Source organism: Coffea eugenioides, chromosome 2 (assembly GCF_003713205.1).
Source record: "Coffea eugenioides isolate CCC68of chromosome 2, Ceug_1.0, whole genome shotgun sequence".
Classification (NCBI taxonomy): Eukaryota; Viridiplantae; Streptophyta; class Magnoliopsida; order Gentianales; family Rubiaceae; genus Coffea; species Coffea eugenioides.
Genome location: NC_040036.1, coordinates 58,300,854 through 58,320,586, shown reverse-complemented (window position 1 = coordinate 58,320,586; position 19,733 = coordinate 58,300,854). Strand labels below are relative to the sequence as shown.

The 19,733-nt window shown below is 37.4% G+C and overlaps 1 long non-coding RNA gene across 1 annotated transcript; it reads left to right on the top strand.

Annotated features, from left to right (window-relative positions):
* Positions 1–16: 16 nt before the first annotated feature.
* LOC113763018 lies at positions 17–9,455 on the top strand. Its single transcript, XR_003467294.1, has 4 exons — positions 17–479; positions 1,709–1,843; positions 8,302–8,371; positions 9,135–9,455. It is a non-coding gene; the product is annotated as an uncharacterized LOC113763018 (long non-coding RNA).
* The last annotated feature ends 10,278 nt before the right edge of the window (positions 9,456–19,733 follow it).

Here is a 19,733-nt window from a genome sequence, read left to right as displayed (position 1 = left end):
ATCTTATCAACATAACATACAACGTGCCAAGAGGTTTCGTCATCGTCATGTGCCGCTCACGTAAGTTTTGTAAGTTCGCGCTTCTCCAGATGCTCCATTGAAATGGTTCGGGTAATTGGGCTGCCCATGAGTTTTCTGCTTTGGAATGGATGCCGTACCAGTTTCTTTCCTTTCCCGACTCTCCCAGCTGCATTGTCCGGAGGTAACAGCAGACCTTTCTCAAGAATGGTAATTGGCGTGATATATCATGGCTATCTCTTCCGCTGGCGTCCGAGTTCCAAGACGGGTTGGCTGTGCCCCTTTTTCCTAGGGTTTTCTCATCTGCTTTCTCATTTCGATTTTCTCAAATTGGTTGTGCCCTTGAACCGGCTCCCCTTTTTGAGCTCCTTCCTCTCACCGCCTTCTCTGGCCAGCTTGGTTGCGAACTTGGTTACATCTTCTTAGTGCTATTTTCCGGTCTCGCCGAGCTTCTTTTACTGGTGCGTTTTGCTTCGTATGGTTTTTTTCCCTACTTTTCGCTGCAATTTGTTGTTGGCCGGTGTTTGCTTTAATCCTTATCCTGCTTTTGATGCTATTTCAATGGTGTATCTCACCCTTATTCTTGCTGGTCAGTGTTCTTTGCTTATAAATGTCAGCAATTTCCCTTTTTTTAAAAAATAAGTTGTAAGGGAGTAATACTGCCGTTAATTATGAAGATCTCTGCGGAGTTGTAGCACTGACCTTAACATACAGATGGTTTCCTTGGATATGATCTTTTTTTCTGTGGATTTCATTGTTGTTTCCCCTTGGGTTTTTATTTCGTTTTTCCATTTGCCTTTTTGTTCTGTACGCTCCTTTCTGTGTTATTGCTATTCAGAAAGTTTAACCGTACAAATGGTTTCCCTTGATTTTATTTCATTTTTTCCATTAGCCTTTTTGTTCTGTACGCTCCTTTCCGTGATACACATGTGTTTCTGTTTCTTACTTTTTTTTTGGCTATTATTGACGTTGTTGGTTGCTAATAAATTTCTTGGCTGGTGGAAATGGCTGCCAGGCCCCTTTTTTTTCACTTTTTACGGGTTTCTCTGGCAGTTTTAATGTAGAGTTGGGGGAAATTTTCAGAGATATCCATCTAAGTGAGATGATCTTTGTGTGTCTATATATGATTTTTGCCCACAATGATCTTTGTGTAAATGGGCTTGAGACTTGAGAAGAATCTCAGATTCGCTACTTATTCAAGGCAATAAAGTACACTACTAAGGGTTGGTTTGTTACATTGGTATGAGAATATTAATGTAGGTAATTCACTTTATGACTTCAAGAAAGGTAGATGCATCAGGACATGAGTTGCACTATTGTTTAGTGTCTAAAGTTTTTTATTTGATGTTCAAATTGGAATCGCATTGTATAGCTACTTTGATGCACTGAACTAAGCCATTTGTAGCTTTTTGTTTAAAAAAATATTTGTTGCCTAATTTCCATTGATATGTTAAAGTGGTCTTCTGTCGAGTTTGTTCACCTGAGCATAAGGTATTACCTGTGAGTACACAGTTATGGATAGGTGTATACCTGTAGGTGCACTGGTTTGGCAGGAAATTGATTACTTTTAGTATAATAGGACTTGAAGGGGTCTGATATTAGCTTGTTTGTTTTATACTTGTGCTTCTTTTGGGCTAATTTTGCATTACTGTCTATGTTGATGTTTTGTTTATGGCCTTTTATTTGGCAGCAGGCACTCAACAATAGTTATTGCTATCGGGACTATTCGCATATCTGAGGTCAACAGATCTACACTTGAGTGGACCACACTGCTTTATGTTTTCTAGGTTGGTCGTGTGAAAATTGCCCACACGGGGACACTGAGGTTTATTTCCTCTTAGACTCTCCAATTATTCTATTGTTTGGTCCATGATTTTTTACGTTATTTTGTGTGAGTTCCAATGGATCCTTATGAAGTAAGGAAGTTAGAACAGTGTGACAAAGAGATATTGCTCCACAATTAGTCAAGCCATCAATGACATTTTTGGGAAATGAAAGCTTGCTTTTGTGATTTCGATTGGCATGCTATGAGCTGTTATAGTTTGCATGATGGTTTGAACCTTGTCGTTTGTTTTTTCTCCTCTTAGCTTCGCTGGTGTCTCTATTTGGATTCTTAGTATATTTCTTTTGTTTCCTTTAATTTTCTATGTTTTATATGGTCCATATATTTATTATAGGAGGAAAGAATAAGTTTTGCATTTAAATCATATGTCAGTCTACAATTTGTAAAGATTAGAATAATGATTTTTCCTACCAAGTGCAAATGATGTTTGAAGTATCATTCCTTGGAGCAAACATCTTTTATGTTCTGTTTTTTGTATTTTTGCTTTTCTTTATTTTACTTTGAAACTTTTTGTTCTGTAAGTGTCTTTTTGATTCACGTACAAGAAGAAAGAAGTTTTGTCCCTCTACTATTTTCCTTAAAAATTGGAAAATTATGTATTCCATTAATCTTATTTATCTAATTTTGCTTCTATCTTCTTGTCAACACAGAGAACATCAGGTCTTATGAGACAAATTATGACTTTATATTTTCATTCTTTGGTGGCGGTGGTTTTTTTTTGTTAGACCTGTTTTTTCCCTCTTCATATGTAAAGAAATTTATTCTTTTTTTGGTCTGTGTCTCTTGTAATTCCTGTATCCTTTTGATTTTTTGATTTGTAAAGTTGTTGAATGCTCAAGCTTGTGGTCGCTGGTTTATTTTCCTGTTTTTGCTTTTTATGTGCATTTCTTTTGGCCATTGTTTTCCTGGTTTCGTTATTTTTCTTTGTTAGCCATGTTGGTGGCATTGTACATTTTTGATGTGTTAGTGTTCCTTTTTCATTAGCTATGGATCTACCTGCATTTGTAAAGTAGACCCTCCAAAATTTTTCGGTGATTATTGTGACGACCCCACTTCCCCCTAAGGCGAACCAAAGGGTTGGCGGGCCGCCTGCCCAACTCTCGCCAGGACTCACGCAAGCATTCTAACCCAAAACCTTTCGAAGAATAACCTAATCTATTACAAAACAATTCCTCCGAAGAAGACCGTCACTAAAACCACATTAACTTCAGAGATAGCAGTGATTTAAAATAGCCAAACGACGGCTCCTAAACATTTCACGCGTTGCGAATTGCGGAATAGAATCATACCGTCCCAACTAAGAAAAAAAATTCATACAACAAAATACAACAATCAAGCCAAGCATCCAAATTAAGTTTTACACATTTTCCAGCTTCAAGTGGCAATCCAAAATAAAAGTACATTATCCAAATTTAACACACTACAGCCCACACAAATAGTCATAGTATACAAATACATCCCAAAACGAAACATGGATAAGTTTCAAATCTTTCAATTTCCAGAACCTGTCAAGGAAAACAAATAAACGTGGGGTGAGCTAAAGCTCAGTGATGCCCCAAAGCATGCAGTCACGTAAATCAAACAGCGAGAAATAACTTAACCAAATTGAACAGTTAGGAAAGCGTATAACAGCACAAGGTAGGATACAGGGGCTCTCAGGAGCCATTTTCCTCGCTTGATCACCATTCATCGTAGTTGACCCTCCGTCAACTCTCACTACTTATAGTCCATGTAGATCCACTCATTTTAATCCTAACCCGTCACCGTTCTTACCCCTGTCCCGGGCCCGCACACCGACTAAGGACGCAGTATACTCGAGATATACCTGTAGATGATTGGTCGAGGGATTCACCCAACGACGTTATTGTAGTTAGATTCATGCGTCGAGGGATTCACCCAACGACGTAACTACATTTAGATTCATGGTAGTTGGATTCAGAAGTCGAGGGATTCACCCAACGACACAACTACATTTAGATTCATGGATTCACGAGAAAATGATTCATGCAAGTCACCACTCGAACGGCTAGTGCGATAAAGTACACACTGCTCACTTCGATGGATCAAAAACTAGTGTTGCAAATTATCACATATTGAGTCAAGAAAGCACTTTAACCAAGTAAGCATAGAACAAGCAGGAACACTCACCAAGAGTGAAGTTCAGATGTCAAATTGGGAATCGAATTCCGCGTCCTCGCAATATCCTAGAATACCAAAATTTTGAAACTATAAGTTTCTATTCAGTTTTTAAGCTTATACAAATCGAGGTTTATCTAATATATTACTAGTTTACTTCCCATAGTAAATTCAAGAATCTACTTAAGTTGAAGCTTGACAAAAGTAGTAGAAATGTTTCTTATAGTTTTCCTGAGATATTTTTCCTTATAAAAGGGTAACTGGTATTATTTTCTTGAAATAAGTCGACAAACCTCTTAACTTCAAAGCTAGAGAAATTATTTTTTATAACTATCAGGGCTATTTTGAGCTAAAGGAAAATTGTCGGTTTGGAAAATTTTAAGCAAAACACTAGATACTGAGTTTTATCGCACCATACTAGAGTGAAGTTACATTTAAAATGCTTGTTTAAAACTTTCTCAAGATCACAGGACCAAAATGGATTCCTTACGATTCCAATTTACATAATATTTCAGATTTGTCAATATAACCAACTCACATTTCAAATAGAAATCTCACTAGGGCTCCGTCAATCATTAGCCCTAGGTTTCAATAGATTCATATCAAATCAAGAATAAATAAATGACCAAGGCTTCGTCAATCATTAGCACTTGGTTTTGGCAAGCTCATATTACATCTTAACTAAAACAAAATGAAGGTAAGGCCTCCAAGAAATTCCAGCAATCAAATGTCATCACCCTTTAACATTTATAAAATCATTCAAATGGCCAAGGGCTTCATCAATCATTAGCCCTTGACAACCATCAAACACTTCCAACCACAATTCAATCAGGGATTCAAACCACAAATAAGCTAAAGGCTCGATCCAAGTCAAAATTCAGTTTAACGAAGAAACAGGACATTAATACAGAACAGTCTACTTTGAGGATTCACAGACAGCAGTACACATGGAGGAAAAATATGAAATTTCTACAGAACAAAGGCCTATGATTCTAGTTTCAAATGCCACTGACGGCACCTTAAACGGATTTTCCTACACCAAGACATAACCATTTTACTGAGACTGGTCAAGGACATCCGAAAATCTGAAATTTCATTTTTCACTTGTGAAAAACTCCTTTTTCTCTTTTAACACCAAAATGTTTTTATTCAACCATCCATACATTTCTTATAGAACTCCAAGACAACATATTCCAGGCATTTCCATCCATCATGTTTCAAGGAAAAATTTAAAAACCAAGCTGAGATTCCAACTCAACCTTTGGCTATCACAAAAGAAATTCCAGCAACTAATATACTTTAGACCAAATTTTCCCTTGGTTTAAACATGGTGTTAGGTACTCAAATTCAGCATTTAAACACTTAGCTAGCCATTAAAGATTTCCACTTCAAACCCGGATTCACACAGCCCCTAAAATCATCCAGCAAAAATCCAGAAATCTGTCCAACCAGTCACGGATGAACATGCATGAAGAAACTTTCTGTTTTCATTTTATTTTCTTGGTTAAAACATGCTTTTAAACTCTCAACTTCCTCATGCAATTACTTAGCTAGAAAATAAGCATTTCCAATTCAGAAATCGAGTTCAAATCACAGCCATCAACACCAAAATTTCCAAAAATTATTCCAGCTTGGCTCGGATGAACATGCATGTGGCAGGTTTTATTTTGATTTTATTTTTCTGGTTTAAACTAATTAATTAACTACATGCAGAGCCTAATTAACTTGTTATTAACTATCTAATTATGGTTATAAGCTCAAACAACAACATTAGACCAAATCAGGCTGCAATAATCAAGCTAAGCTCTCGGCAGTCTCAACCTTTGACACATCAATTTTCTTCTTTTCTTAATACCCTCATCCGGATGCCTAACATCACATGCATGTTACTAGATGACTTAATTTTCCTGTTTGTGATTAGTTAAACACTTAATTACGCTCAGATTGTCGCAGGGAATCAGAGATGAAGCTACAATTCCAAGCCAGCTCCTCGGCAGAACCATTTAGCCAAAACAGAAATTTTTCCTAGTGACTGATTTCATCAACCGACTGCACAAATCAACATGCATGGTCTTAATCTTCAAGTTTTCACTCAGCTAATGACACTTAGGTGTTCAGATTGCCACAGAAAAACAAAAATGGAGCTGCATTATCACCTCAGTTTCTCGGCAGCAACATTTCATCAAAACAGAAATTTTCTAATGGCTTGATTTCATCAACTGACTGCACAATCCATACATGCAAGCTCTGATATGGCTTCATCTACTAGCAATTAACTTAATTAGCCCAGAAATTACCTCAGATATGAACTTAACTCCCACACGAAAATCTGGAAATTTCTTTCCTTCCTCTCGGCTTCACGCGCAAGTTTGATTCTGGTTTGATGAGTTGCGGCTGGGATGGTGAAGTGCAGCTTGGTTGAGGTTGCAAATGGCCACGGCTGGGAGAAGGGAAGGTACAGGATCGATTGCTTTCACTCGTGGTCCTCTGATTTCTGCCCTCAGCTCGCGATCAGAACGAGAGAAAGAAAATTTCTGCAGCTTGTTTTCTCGCACTCTTGCTCTCGGATGGCTGGTTTCTCACCTCCTCTCATTTACTCTCGGTCTAAGGCAGAGGAAGAGATGAGGTGTTGTTGTGAATCAGAGATGAAGTAGTGGAGTGTGGTGGTATCGCGGTATTGAGAAGGAAGAGGGAATGGCTTGCGGTTTTGGAGGAGTTGGCGTGTATGAAATGGTTTGCGTATAGAATTGGTGAAAATGTGATTGGCTGATTGGGGCGGTGATTGAAATGCGGTCAGAGGGATTGTTTGGTTTTGCATGGAAACGTTGGGGTTGTAAGGGCATTTTAGTCTTTTCACTTTGCTTCCTAACCTCTACTTAAATTCTCCATTTTCACTTAATTCCAAAAATTATCTCCAAGTGTGATTTGAACGCCTAATTATACACTAGTATACTTAAACCATTTTTATCGAAAATTTATCGATTTAGTATAATAAAGTCAAGTGAAATAATAATTTAATACAAGTGTGTCAGTTTGCACATAAAAATTATTTTTACGCACTTATTGTGAAAACAAAGAAGGATAAGACTATAATTATCGAAATTTTCACGCCTTAAGTATGTTTAGTATATTAGTATCATGTTTATCTAAAATTCATTGGTTTTCATCTTAACGCGGAAATTCCTATTAACATTTAACATTAGCAACTAATTGGAATTAATCATTGGAATTTAAATAGTTTGTTTTAAGATAGTAAGTTTATCGACTCAAGTGTCATAAATTTCGCATAAGGGAATTTAAGTATTCTAACATTTTATGCTAAGGCGAAAAATTAAATCTAACTCTAAAGATATTAATTTAGTCTAGCAAAACCAAGAAATTTCATAACTTAGGAAAATTATATTATTTTTCACATAACCCTATTTTTACGTACTTAGTTGCGAACAAGTAAAAGTAATGCTAGAAATTATTAAGGAATAAAAGAAATGCAAATGAAATATGCACTGGCTTATATATATTTTTCAGGGTTCTCACAATTATAGAATGCAGTAAGGGTATTTTTGCATCACCAAGGGTATTTTTGCATCGGTGATTAATATGCTTGTTCATTATGTAATTGGTGACTTGGCATTATTGCTTGTTCTTTTTTAATTGACCAGAAACTCACAAAACTCTCGCTTGTAGTGAATCTACAACCGCCAGCACGCTGGTGGTCTAAGCTTGAGAAGATGACTTGAATCTTTTGGAATAGCAGAGAATTAGAAAGCTGCCCTAGGAATGGCAAGTTTATTTTCCATTAGTTTGGGAAATGGATTTTATGTTAAACCGAATTTTGTAATATGATTCTATTGTGATACTTGACAGTGGATTAAATTTTGGTATAATGTTTTGCATTTTCTAAATTTGACTAAATTCCAGCAAGCAGGGGTTGATTTCTTGTTTATTTTCTTGCATATTTTATTTTTGCCTGTGATGCTTATTGCAACAATGCTATCACCCTATGTATAATCAGTTTACAGTCCATAAAGAATTGCTTCCAAGTTTCTTATGACTTTATGATGATTATGACATAGAAATAAATGTTTCTTATTCCTTATAAGTAAACCTTAAAAAGGTGGGATGTGCTTTTAACTAGAGAAAGAAGCCACTAGGTGATGGAGCCAATCTGCAAAACTTTTGTCGTTCCCATTGATATATGTGTTTCGATTTTTCACATTGATATATTATTTTATTCTGATCTTCCATATAGACAAGTACTGGTATAATTTTGATTCAAATGATTGGAGCACAATGTATAAATACAGAGTTGGCAAGGACTTCAAATTTAAAACTGGTTATGATTCAGATGTGCAACTAGGGTGGACATCTCTTTGGGTAAGTGTTCTTTTTTTTTTTTTTGCATTAATTTCATTGTCTTCGGCTACTAAGTGTTATGTATTAACTTGACATGCAATATTTATTTTAATTGCCTGAATGTTGACTCGAAGTATAATTACTTATTTAAAATGATAGGTGAATGTTCAACTTGAGCCCAATTAGTTGCCTTACTCAAAACCTTAGAGATAGATTACCGCATAAAACAAATTGTACTTGTGTTTTTTCCCTATCTGGTGAGACTGTGAGCATGGATTTCATAAAATATTTTTCTATTCTATTTTGTTGATCTATTAATCAGTAAGACATGAGATAGTCACTGGAACTTATCTTCTATTCTATATCTTCTATATTATATTTGTGTATAATACTTGTCAGACAGTCCAAAGAACAAATGTGAAAAAGCTTAAAAAGAATAAATGAATTCAACTTGAAATAGATGTTCTATTTCAATTGATGAGATCTGCAGCATAATTTTGAGTATGTGACAAAAATTAGCTCCTGTAGACTGCAAGATGCCATATCATGCCATTATTTTTTTTTCTGTTTTCACTAATAGCCACTGTTTAAGGAGCTTCATGAGTTCCATTTACTAAGCTCCCTGTTGCTTTGTTGATGTATGAAATACATGGTACACCTATTAGGAAAGACCCATGAATGTATGTTTGGGTTGTCTTCTGCTTCCTTCTGCATCATTGATCAACGTTTCTAATAGTGAAAACTTTTGTTCACTAAATTGAGCTTTCTAATGCATTGTGTTTAGATTGAAGAGGAAGATGGCAAAGCTAATATAGCTCCCATGAAGATGAAAGTTTAGTTCACGCTCCAGGTGCCCCCCAAGATGATATCAAATCCTCTGCTTTGACGTTCGGTGTGAAAAAGAGATGGGACATATGACTTAAAAGGTTTCACAGTGATGATCTCTTCTTTTTTCACTGCAATGATGAACGTGGTGTATCCGAAAAAAAGAAGAAGATGAACATGGTGTATCAAGTGATAGTGCAGGCTTGAGTATAGGTGTTGTAATCAATATTGCTATGCCAAATAGGTCACCATATTGGGTAGAAGATTACCTTTATTATGATAGAGCTGAAAGAAATGATCAAGCATTATGCCTTGGATAATTTCTTTGACAATTCTTGATTATAGTTGTCGACAGTCAATTGTTTATCTGACAACGGTATACAACATATTAAACAAGATATAGTCCACGTTTCTCTATTTGAGGCCACCTTTTCTAGGTTGAACCCAAAAGAGTTTTTTGTGCAATAATGAAAAACTACAAGACAAAGAAACGAATAAGTCGAATAAACAATCTTGGTAGACGATGAACAAACTTGCCAAGAAATCATGGGCGAGCCCAATCTCGCTACTCTTGAAAAATTGTCTAGCTGCTGTCAATCTTTTCTGTCTTACCTAGATTTTTTTGTTTCAAATTTAGAAAAATACTACTTTTTTTTTGTGCTTATAGTTGATGACATTTTATACAATAATCGTTTCTTTGCTCCTTCAAGTTGTTAACTTCCATATTTGTGGTGGTCATCTTATCATTTTAAGCTGATATGAGATTTGTTTGTTTATTTTTGACTATTGTAAATCCTTGAGATTCTCCTTAATTGCATGAAACAAAAAAAATGTAGTATTAGCATTTTTAAATTCTAAGTTCATACACATTTTGTTTTGGATGAGTTTTGGTGGAGCTACTATTTATGTTCTTCAATACAATCTATTTGCTTTCAAATTTTATCAACACAATTTCAAAGTACAATATATGTACTTTAAAATGACAATAAAATCTAATATGGTATATACATGAATTTTATTTCATTGGGCACTTGTATTATATCAATAGTCCACCACGCAACGCGTGGTTATGCCTCCTAGTACATATATAAAGCACGAATAGCTGTGAACAGTGTTTGGTGGACCGGTTATGCCGTGATTTGTGTGAGCTTGAGGGACGTTTTGGTCTTTTGCTGATGGGTGGCATTGGTTTTTCTGGAATTTTATGATTCTTGGTTGCATGATATTGGGGCAGCTTGGCAACACACGTTGATGCAGACAAGGCTTGGTCTCTTGCCATGCGGGCTCCAGTTCTGCTTGGTCTTTTGGAAGTTAATAATTTCTGCTGGTTAGTGGGCGGTGGGCGGTCAGTAGTTTTCTTTCTTCTCTTTTAGCTATCTTCTTCTTCTTAGTTTTCTTTGGCAGCTTCAGAATGACTTGAAAAATTTTCTTTTGCTTTTGAAGTGATTCACTGTTTAGTTGGCTTTGCTGGAACCTTTCTTCTCTTTTAGCTTTCTTCTTCTTTTTAGTTTTCGTTGGTAGCTTCAGAAATGACTTGAAAAGTTTTCTTTTACTTTTCAAGTAATTCGCTGTTTAATTAGCTTTCTTGGAAATTCGCTTTCTGTCGATGTGGTCCTCTTGTATAATTCACTTCAGACGTGTGTTTGGTTTCCCAATCTCTTGTATAATTGTAGTTGCTTTGGCTGCATTGGTGAGTAGGCGATAGATAGTGTCCGCAGCAGTCTCTGGTTTTGCAGGGTGATGTCTTTACTTTCTCACCTAATTGATCTTCTGAGCAAGCTGTGTGTGGTGGGCCGGTTATACTGTGATTTTTGTGAACTTGAGGGGTGTTTTGGTCTTTTGGCATTGGATGGCAATGGTTTGATGGAAATTCACTTCTGTCCGCGTGGGCCTCTTGGATGGGAACATTTTGGTGGTCAGCAATTTCCTCTCATTCTGTTCTTGGTTCTGTTCTTGGTTCTGTGCTGAATCCAGTGCGCACCGCTTCAGAGTTTTGGGAGCTGTTACTTTTTCTTTTCTTCGCCTTCTTTACCAGGTGTGTTTTTCCCGTTCCTCATTCTTCTTCTTAGCTTTTCTCTGGCCAGTGTTTTTTCCTTCCCTTGTTTTCCTATTACCAAGTCCTACCTACCTGACGCATAGCATCAGGGCAGAATACCTAGTATAACAAAAAGGGCTTTGGGCAGCTTTTTTTGGTCCGCCTCCTAGTGGGTGGCCTTTTTAGTAATTTGGCATGCCATGTAAATCATTCATGCAGCTTGGAGTACAACCTTAAAGGCGGGGTATTTTTCTTTAAAGCGGGGTATTTTAGTCTAGGTCACTGATTTACCCTTTTCCAACTAATATATCTTCTGTTCAGTTCTATGGACTTTGGCTTATGCCTGTAACGGTCAAATTTGTGTGGGTGTTTGGCTGGCTATGTGAGGATTGCTCTGGTTAGCCTTTTTCACAATAGTGGTCGGCCCTGCCCTTGGTTACTGACCTACTCGAGTCAGGACTGGGCTCGGTCGGGTAGGTTGGAACCCTGGGACACCATTTCGGTATACTCCAGTACTACCACTGGAGGGATAAGGTGATGGCTGGACAAACCGAGGGGATTCTGAAGTTATAAGGTGCAGTTGACCGAAATGGTTCCACTGGAACACCGTATCCTTCAATGTGTGTTTATTTTACATAATGATAATAGTTTCATGCTAATGTGCCAACGTGCGACCCTGAGCCATACCTGTGATATGCTCAAATTACTCGTACAATGATAACTGTCTCATGCTAATGTGCCAATGTGCAACCTTAAATCATACATTGGGTATGCTCAAATTACTTGATTTATTAGAACTGCTAGAGCGTTTTGGAACCTTACTGGGCAGTGTAGCTCATTCTATTTTTTTGTTTTCCTTAACAGGGTTCGAGACCAAAAGTGCTCGTAAATAGTGCTAGATTGTTTTCTTTTGGGGAAAACTTTAAGTTGTATTACAGCAGATGGTTGTAGTAAATATTCTTTTAGGTTGTATTAAGCTTGAGAGTTGACTAATTGTAAGTATGAAGTATTTTGGAGTACTTTATATATATATATGTATATATATTGAAGTTATTTGAAGTATTCTTGGTTTTGAATTATGGATTGTACCGAGTCCTGGCGAGAGCTGGGCAGGCGTCCTGCCGATACCCTTGGGTTCGCCCTTGGGAGAAGTGGGGGTGTCACAGTTGGTATTAGAGTTTAGGTTTCAGATCTTTGTAGTGTATCCTAGTCTTAAAAGTTTAGGATGCCGGACTGTGTGATTGGTTTGAAAGTTAAATGACCGCTTGTAGGGATGAAAATCAGAACCGCTTCGCATGCTATCTGCGCGGGGTAAGTTTGGACCTAGTAGTGTTATGGTCCCTATGATGTGAATGAGAAAAGGGTTAAGTGCTCTTCTAGAGTGAAACTATGGATCATGGTTGTGATAGGTATAAAACCTTTATCTTGATACTTGGAGAAAATTAGATATGTATGTTGGGTAGGAATCTTGAATGTGGTGATTTACTCTTGGGACTGGCCGGCTCAAGTTGTGAATTATCTTGTTTTGGATTCTTGTACCCGAGTATCTGAGAGTTGAGGGCAATTCTAAGGACTTGAGATCTCCATTTGTGGGGGAATATGAATGAACCGATAGTTCACGTGAATAATTACAGGAAACTAATAATCGTTTGGCTAAGATGGCACAATAATTAAGAGCGGCAGGTGGAAAAGATCGTAGCCCAGAAGATCCTGGTGTTGGGATTGAAGTTGAACGTGTTTGGGAACGGAAATCATCTAGTTCCAATTAATCTAGTGAAGCACTACTTGTGACCTTTTGCAGTGGGACGATGAGAGTAGAACTTAAGAGTTTGTGGCTTGGAGATGAATGTACTTTTGATAACCACTTGTTTACTTTTGTTTACTGACTTTGACTTGGTATGAACTTTATTTGACTGTAACTCGTGTTATGATTTAATGAGCTCGAGTTTATGTTTCATTGGTATGGTAATAATGTTAATTGTGTAAGTGATTTCATTTTTCTTTAAAATTGTTACTGGTATGTGTGGAGTTCAATTATGGCTTAGTGTGAGGTTTATGCATATGCATATAGATTAGCTGTGAATATGGAAACTAGAGGACAACGGAAGGGACGTCAACCTAGACAATCCTGAAATCAAAGAGTAGATAATGGGTCTGATATTGATCAAAATGCCGAGCCAAGGGCTGGGAGAGGAGATGACCAAATGGGATTAGTTTTAAGTCGCATGACGGATATACTAGTGCTCTTAGTAGCTCAACAGGGCCAAGGGGTTGGACAAGGAAATCAATGTTCCTGTGAGAACCCGTAAATTTCATTTTCTAGGTTTTAGAATTTTTCATGGCTTGTTTTCTCCATTTTCGTGATTAGAAAATTTTCTAGGTAATTTTAAGGAGCAGATATAATTTTTAGATGATTTTTCTAGTATCGAATGGATTTTGAGGAATTAAGAGCGTATACCGGACGTGGGACCCACTGGTGCAAAAAGTTCGAAAAAATTCGGCCAACTAGATTAAGTTTTGAATACTGGAATTAATTTACCGGGTGTTAAGAGATAAGTGGAGGGTGTAATTTGGATTGATATGAGAGAGACAAGTTAGGTAGAGAGTTAATTAAAGGTGACAAGTGTCACCATTGGATTGGTCTTGAAGTAAGACCACTATTTCTATTCTTACCCTTTGATTTAAAATAGCTTAAAAATAACCAAAAATCTTCAAAAAACCTCAAGAAGAAGCCGGCCCTCTCTTGCTCTCTTTCTCTCTCTCTTACTTCAAGCATAAGGAAGAAAACACTTCAATCTTGTCCCAAATCATCAAAGCTAACCATCCAACCTTGAAATTACCCCATAAAACCTCTCCAATTAGAGATAGTGAGTGGATTTGTGGAGTTGTTTGGAAAGTTAAGGTGGTCCATAGCTCTCTCTCTCTTGTTTTAAAGGTAAGTTGTGAAGAAACACCCTCCTCCTTTAATTGATGCTTAAATCATGCTTAGTGGTTGTATAAGATGCAAGTTTATGGATTATTTCTTGATTTGTGGTTGAAATGATAAAGTTTTATTATTTTTGGGGATTTTTCTGTTTTAATATAAGCATGATTGTGTGGCTATCTATGATGATTGGAAATGGTCTACAATGACTTAAGGCGGTGGGAAAAGTGATTAATTGCAACCAATTTCTGTTTTGGTAGAAAATTGAAAAACCTAGGGTTTTTAAGGGAGCATTCTGTCCGAATTTTTAGGTCCTAGATATAGGCCGAATTGGCCTTAGCTCAAAACATGAAAGTTGTAGGGAATGACATTTTAGAGGTGCCTACAAAATTTCAGGTCAATCGGAGTAGTTTAGAATGAGATAAGTCGAAATTACTATTGCTGTTCTGGTTTTACCCGAAAGTGAGAACTGCGCCTGTAATTGGTTGTTTTGGCTGGAATTGCTTCCCAATTGTATGTTGAGGCCTTCTGATGAAATTTATCCCTGTTTCTTATCTTTCATCTGGTTTTGGAATTTCTGGATTTGGACTTGTAGAGCCTGAGTTATGATGTTTCCGCTAGAATGCGTTTTGGTGAATCTGTTTTATGTTGTTGATGAAGTATCTTGCATTTTTGACCTGTTTGCACTCAAAACTGGGTTGAGTGACCTTCTGTGATGTTGTAGCCCTGTATTTTAGCTTCGAGATGGTGGATCTTGCACCCTCATCCGATAAGCGTAGCGCAATTTGTGCTATTACCGCAAAATGAGGACAAAAACTGTTTTTTTCAGGGCCAAGTTAGTTACATTTCCGAAATTTCTGGTTTCCTTGATTGTTTGTATATGCTTATGGAACCCTATTGGGGTCATGTTTGGCCTTGGTTTAGGACTCGTTATCGAGTCTCATTGTATTTGTTTGCATGTTTTTAGGGCGTGACGGTGGTGCACAACGTTCTTTTGACGGAAGTGCATGAAACCGCATTTGCTAACGTGGTGAGTGTACTACTCACTTATGTGTTATTATATGACTTTGATACTTGAACTTGAGATGTTGAATGTTAATTGATTGAAGTGAGAGTGTACTTTATCACTTTCACTTGTTGTTTCGCATGTTATTGGAAAGTTATTGGAATGTTATATGAAATGAAATACATGACTTGGTATCGTTTGGACGAGTCTCCAACGACTACAAATGCTATCAATGAGCTCAACCCCATTGGTAATTGATTGAATCGAGCCGGCGAGGGCTTGGTCGTGCCAATTAATGTGCCTTGGGGCAATGTTATGGAATCTTGTAGTATGATAGACTCTCGATTCCGGTTTACTCGAGTAATACCATAATGCATGTGTTTGGATTACGGGCCCGGTTGGGGAATGTTAGGTGGAATAGAATGGAGGTAAAGTGGAGTCTACGGTTGGTTATTGTTGAAAATTGACGGAGAGTCAATGGTGTTTGATCAAGAAATGCAAACGAGGAAAAGGGCTCTTGAGAGCCACCCGTATCCTTTTATCCTCATTATTGATGTGTGGCTTTACTTATTTTTGGTAAATTGGACTGTTAAGCTGGATGCATCTATGAACTTGGTTGTTTGAATTGTATTCTCACTGGGCAATTAGCTCACCCCGTTCCTTTTGTTTTCCTTACAGGAATCTGTCTGCTTTTGGAATGACTTTTGAATTGGTTGCCGAATGAACTAGATTACTATAGCTTTGACATGTATAGCTTATGAATGGAACCTTAAATGTGCCTTTGAGGCCGTTTTCACTTTTCATTTGGCAATCGTACATGTATTAACTTTTGAGTGACTTTCATATGCCATTTGACTTGTAAACGCTAAATGTTGCGTTGTTTATGTATTTTTGATGTTTGGTTGGGTTGCGGACAGGTTCGGCTTTCTAACGGCAAAAGAAAATTTTTTGACGGAAAGGCACAGGTCTGAATCCGGCCAGGAATCTGGCCAGAAACTGGCCGGATTGCCGGCCGGATTGCCTGGGGAAATTTTGAATCCGGGATGTTAGCCTCTGGACAGTATCCGGCCGGTAATCCGGCCAGATTCCGGTAGGATTCCACTGTTCCAGGCACTATTCATCGTTTTCATTTTTTTTTTTATTTTTTTTATTTTGATACTCGTGGCTTGTCCGAGCGCACTTTTACTTTCCCGAAACGTTTTAGATCGCGTGTAACTACTCGTTAGTCCTGGCGAGAGCTGGACAGGCAGTCCGCTAACCCCTTTGGTTCGCCTTAGGGGAAGGTGGGGCTGTCACATGGAAACCGAGAGATAAGGGAGGATTGAGCTTTGGAGCGGTTTCAGAAATTCTTCCCGCCCAAATTTTCTGGAGGGCCTGACCCAGAAGTGGCTGAGAATTGGTTGGAAAATATAAGGAATATATTCAATGCCTTGGATTACATGGAGGAAAGACAAGTCATCTTTGTTGTATTTCAACTTGAAGGAGCGGCCCGGGCCTGATGGAATGTTATAAGAAACAAGTGGGAAAGAGATCAAACTCCAAGGACTTGGATGAACTTTGTCCGAGAGTTTAATGAGAAATTTATCCCTCTACTTGTTCAAGAAAAGAGAGAAGACGATTTTATAAAACTTCAACAAGGAACTTTGAGTGTGGTTGAGTACGAAACACGATTCACGAAATTATCTACATATGCTCTAGAATTGGTGGCTACGGAACGGAAGAGAATAAGACGGTTTATCCAAAGATTAAATTTAGAAATCCAAGATGCCCTTGTCGTAGCATAGATTGAAACATTTAGTAATGCTCTCGAGAAAACGCAAAGGGTAGAGAATAAAAAATCTCAACTGAGAGCCTTTCAAGCGAAGAAAAGAGATGTATCTAATGGTGCACTAAGAGAAATTGGACCACCATCCAAAGTTAGAAAAGAAGTGGATGGAATAAGACTATCACCTTCTTCACCACTCATGATAAAGGAACCAAAAGGAACTATATCACTAGGAGCTCCAGTAGGACAGATACGATCAAAGGAAACCTCGCAAGAAAGTCAAGTCACACCGCCTCATCTGACTTGTGGATATTGTGGAAGGACGAATCATACCGAAGAAAACTATTGGCTAAAGGGGCGAAAGTGTGTGGGATATGGGAGCACCAACCATAAAGTTCACGACTGTCCAAACAGGTATCCACGAGAAACTACTATTCAACAAGGAAATGGAACTATTCCTCGACAAGTCAGTGGAAGAAGAAACCGACCAGTGGCATCTGCAAGAACATATGAAACGATCACACAACAAGTTTTAGGATTATCTGAGATTACAGAAGGTATGAATTTCGAGGATGAAATCCTTCATAAGGAGGGAAGGTTGTGAGGACCCGAATTTTTCTTATTTTATTTTATTTTACTGACTTAATTAATTATTTACTCACCCGTTTTCTCTGAATATTTTATTCCAACCTCTTTATACTCAATTACATGGAACTATGACCTACAAGTATTTTAAATGTGCCTTGATTCGAAAATTTATTTCTGAAAGCTCGTTTAGAGTGAATAGTGGATGCGCGTTTGGAGACAATAATCGATTCGAGAATACAATAAGTTTGGAAAATTGGAGACTTGTATATTTGTCTTGAAATAGGTATTTTAATGTTTAAGTATTCAAGTGTTAGTTAGTTATACTATCGTTATAAGAATTTATTGAAAATTTCACTCTATCGTGCATAAAACGGAAGTACGCGTTTTTGCGCGCGCGATTAGTTGAGGGACTTTGGAGACTTGTTTTTAGACTATTAAGAGTGAATAATAATAGTATGAATGAAAGTGCATTAGAGGTTTAGTGTACTAATGAAACAAACTTGAGAGAGTTGACTTTTGAGGCAATTTGAACCACACATTTAAGCTTCTCAAGGAAGCTTCATTTTCATCAAACACACTCTCTCTCTTCACTCATGTTGGCCGGCCACCCATAGGAGGAAGAAGGAGCCAAAGTTCTTCATTTTTCTTACTTCATTTCTTCATCAAATCCCACCAAAATTCACACACAACTTGCAAATCACTTGGTGATCAACCTAAGTTAGGAAAGAAGCTTCATCTCACAGTTTTTCTTGAGCTTAAAGTGACCAAAATTTTCTGCCTTAATCATCTAAGAAGGTATAGAACGATCAACCTCTTAATTCTTGATTTATGGAAGTTATATTGCACTTATGAGCTCATAGATTCACATGGGTAGTTTTATATTATTGGAAATCTTGTGAGTGGGCTCTATGAAATCCCACAATGGCTTGATGAACTGAATTGATGAGATTTGATGTTATTTATGTTGGATTAGTGTTTAATCTAGTGAAAATATGTGGTGTTGTAAAAGATAGCTCAAAGGAAGTGAAAAGGAAAATTTTTCCGTTTCTGCCCCTGCCATTACCGTGCACATTGGTGCACTTTTTTGTGGTCCAATTGACTTGTTTTTGCTGTAAATGTGTAATATAGGTTGTGTATAAATTTCTCTCAAAAAGTTACGTGATTTGGATGAGTGAATGTTGAGATTTCGAAAATTTGCCAAAGCTGGAAACGGGTGTCCAGAATGCTCTAGTAGGGTGTTTGTTTCGGGCATAATTTTTTGCTTCGACGTTAAAATTGAGTGCCGTTTCCGGCACTAGAAACCAGACATTTCCAGTTTTCCAACGGTATAAAATGCATGCCTTGGTTCCACCTGAGTGAGCCTACCAACCTTGTAAAGTTGCCTGTTCTGTTTCTCGTCTGTACTGGAAGCCCTGTTTGAGCTGCGACTTGATGCTCTATTATGAGATAGTTGTGGATAGAATTTTAAAACAATTCCTTCTGAGAAATTGTAGACTTATGAATGTAGTTTTCAAAGCCACCAACCACGCTCAATTCTAAGTTGAATTGAGTGAGTTGTGGCTGAATTTCGAAACTGACTTAGTGATGAAAAACCCTCTTTTTGGCTAGTTGAATGACTCTTTTTGAATTGGGACTTGTGATCTTGAAATTCTTGGTGTTAATCACCTACCAAATATATATTGGATATTTCTTAGACATTTTTATTCATAAATGGACCATGTTTGAAAAGATTCGTTGGCCAAATGTTTTTTAGAAAAAAAGGGAAATGGAAGTATAAGGCAGCTTTGCCTTGGAAAATTGGAACTTTAGTGACTTTGTTAACCTATTTCCCAAGCGGATTTTCTATGAAAATTGACAGAGGAATAGATCTTATATGGTAGTATAATACTACCAAATTTGGTGCCATTCTGAGTCCATTTCGATGCCCAACTATGTCCCAAAGTTCATGCTTTAAACCTGAAAATTAGCCTAACTGTCTCACTTTTTCAGCAATTTTGAGCCACTATATCTTGATGCTCAAAACTCCGAATCTTGTTCCGCTTATTCTGTTTTAAACTTTGATTGTAACTCTAATTGAGTTCCAAATTTCATATGCTAGTTTACATTGTGTGAATTTTGCCGAATTTTCAAATTTTGTTGAAAATCAACCCAAATCTATCTTGGTATTCCAAGACAACATCTTGGACCCAAAATTTGAATGTCTTCCAATTGGAATCATGGAAATGTGTTTTCTTGGAACTT